This window comes from Lactuca virosa, chromosome 7 (genome assembly GCF_052849685.1).
Source record: "Lactuca virosa cultivar CGN04683 chromosome 7, Lactuca_virosa_CGN04683_v6, whole genome shotgun sequence".
NCBI lineage: Eukaryota > Viridiplantae > Streptophyta > Magnoliopsida > Asterales > Asteraceae > Lactuca > Lactuca virosa.
In genome coordinates, this window is record NC_136432.1 from 288329856 (window position 1) to 288332364 (window position 2509).

Sequence of the window (2509 nt, forward strand, 5' to 3'; positions counted from 1 at the left end):
TCTCAAAGGAACTCGGCGAGTTGGATACCTACTCGCCGAGTTGCCCCTGTTTTGAGATAATTATAAATAGAGGATCTAATTCCGAATTAGGGAGTTTTTTTTTGGCATCTCTGGAGAATTACTTGCGACTGAGGAAACCCTTGGAGACCTGAAGAATCCTAATCTTTGATCTTTAGAAGACTCAAGGCGAATTAGGTTAAATTTTCCACTTATTCTTATAAGTGAATCATGTTTAGATCAACTAAATTCGTTTTTAGCTTCTCTTTTACTGTAATCATGAGCTGAATTTTCGTAGTTTCTGTTTAGGAAAGACCAAATTACTCCTATGGTTTGATTTATACTTTGATTGATTGATTATTGGTAATTTTATTAAGTTAAGTTTGTTAAAGACCCTTATGCATTAACCATAACTATTTTCTGTTAATAGGAAGACAATTAGGCTGCATGAACATCTCTTAATTGTTAACCTCATATGATTTATGTGAACACTTCATTATATGCCTAGGATTAGTGAATATGAAACTAGGATTAATTAGATAATGGGTAAATTAATGTATGAGCTTGTTTGAGACACCAACAAACAAGAGGTTAGTTGAATTACTAATTTGATTAACCAATTACAAATCTTATTTAATCCAAATAATTGAACTAGGGAGTTAATTAGTTTAAACACTTGATCACTGCTTGAATTGATTAATTTCCTAAGGGTTGGTAATAGCGAATGCGAATCTAATCACTGTAGTTGGTAACCAATAACAATTAATTTATTACTTTACCATAAAATTAACCATAGGAGTGAATTGGTTAGACCTAAACAGAAACCCTTTTATCAAATTTGGTGAATTTTTACTTGCTTTAGTTGATTAGTTAATTACGTGTTAGGTGGTGTGTTTAAGTTTCTAGTCTTGTAAAACTAGAGAAAACCCTTACTTTTATTACTTGTCTAGTTAAAATTAGTTATTAGTTTAATTTTCGTTCCCTGAGTTCGACACCCTACTTATTCAACTATACCACTAAAAGACAGGTTCACTGCCTTTGTGTGCTAAATCTATATTTTTAGAGTAGGAATAAAACCAGTGTATTTTACACACATCAAGTTTTTGGCGCCGTTGCCGGGGAACGGTTCAAAAATTAGCATTAATATCTAGTTTTATCGATCCTTTGTGTGAGATTTATCTTGCACAAAGTTATTTTTTTAGGTAATTTAGTTGATAGGATTAGTATTCATAGTTTTCTGTTTTAGAAATTTAATTAGATTTTTTTTCTTTTCTTTTCTGTTTCTGCCTTAAACTCGCCGAGTGCAATCGACTCTACTCGGCGAGTCCATCGCTGATTCACAGTTTTTATTTTAGTTTCTTTTTGTTCTTTTTACGCGTTTTTCTTACTTTAATTGCAGTTGTTACATGACCCGAGGATCCAATACGTCTTTGGTTCCCCCACTTGAAGACCTAGAGTCCGTTTTAAGAAAGAACAAAGGAAAAACCGTTGGAGAATCCGCTTCTTCAAAGAACTCACCTTTGAAGAATCTCAAATCCGTTTTTAGCAAGAAAAAGAGCAGCAAATCAGGAGCATCCAGCACCTCTTCCTTGGCAAACGAAGACCCAATCAAGGAAAACATCGTGAACGAGTCCGAAGGAGAAGAAAGCAAATTTGAAGAAGGTAGCGATCTAGAAGGCAACTTTGACAACACCATGGCGAACATTGATGAAGTTCCCATGGGCGAATGGAAGAAGAGGATACGAGATGATACCGTCCCGGGACTTGTGCAACCCGCAATTCCCGCGACTGCCACTTTTGAGCTTAAGGGTCACATTCTTGCTCAACTCAAGGAGATCCCCTTCTATGGAAAAGACCACGAAGATGCCTATAAACACTTGGATGAAGTCAATGATGTAGCTGATTATTTTAATGTTCCAAATGTGCCTCACGAAACCCAGCTGCTTCGTATGCTTCAAGTTACATTCAAAGGTGTTGCAAAGGATTGGCTCAAGTCACTCCCTCCCGGATCCATCACTACATGGGCTAAGATGAAGGAAGAATTTATTGACCAGTTTTGCCCACCCTCGAAAATAGCTAAGTTGAAGAAAGTTATCGCCAACTTTGAACAACAACCTGGAGAGTCCCTTTATGAGGCATGGGAGAGATACAAAAGTCTACTAAGGAATTGCCCACATCATGATCTTAATAGCCAACAAGAAGTCTCCATTTTCTATGATGTAGTCAATGTAACCACTAGGCAGCTCCTAGACTCGCAAGGACCCCTCACAAAGAAGGCACCCCCGGCGATCAAAGAATTGATTGAAGAATTCTCTAAGCATTCTAGAGAATACCACAATCCAAGGAATGATATGACCAAGGGATCGGCTTACGCAGCTTCTGAAGATTTGTCGGCAGTTATGGTAATGTTGAAAACCATGGATAGAAGGATGGATAAAATGGATCAAACAATCCATCCTATTCGGGTAGGATGTGAAAATTGCAATGGGCCTCATCTAACTAGAGATTGTGA

At 37.1% G+C, this 2509-nt stretch overlaps 1 non-coding gene across 1 annotated transcript; it reads right to left on the bottom strand.

Annotated features, from left to right (window-relative positions):
• Positions 1–2075: 2075 nt before the first annotated feature.
• LOC145128066 (small nucleolar RNA R71) lies at positions 2076–2182 on the bottom strand. The gene has a single exon (XR_013716668.1). It is a non-coding gene; the product is annotated as a small nucleolar RNA R71 (small nucleolar RNA).
• Positions 2183–2509: the final 327 nt, after the last annotated feature.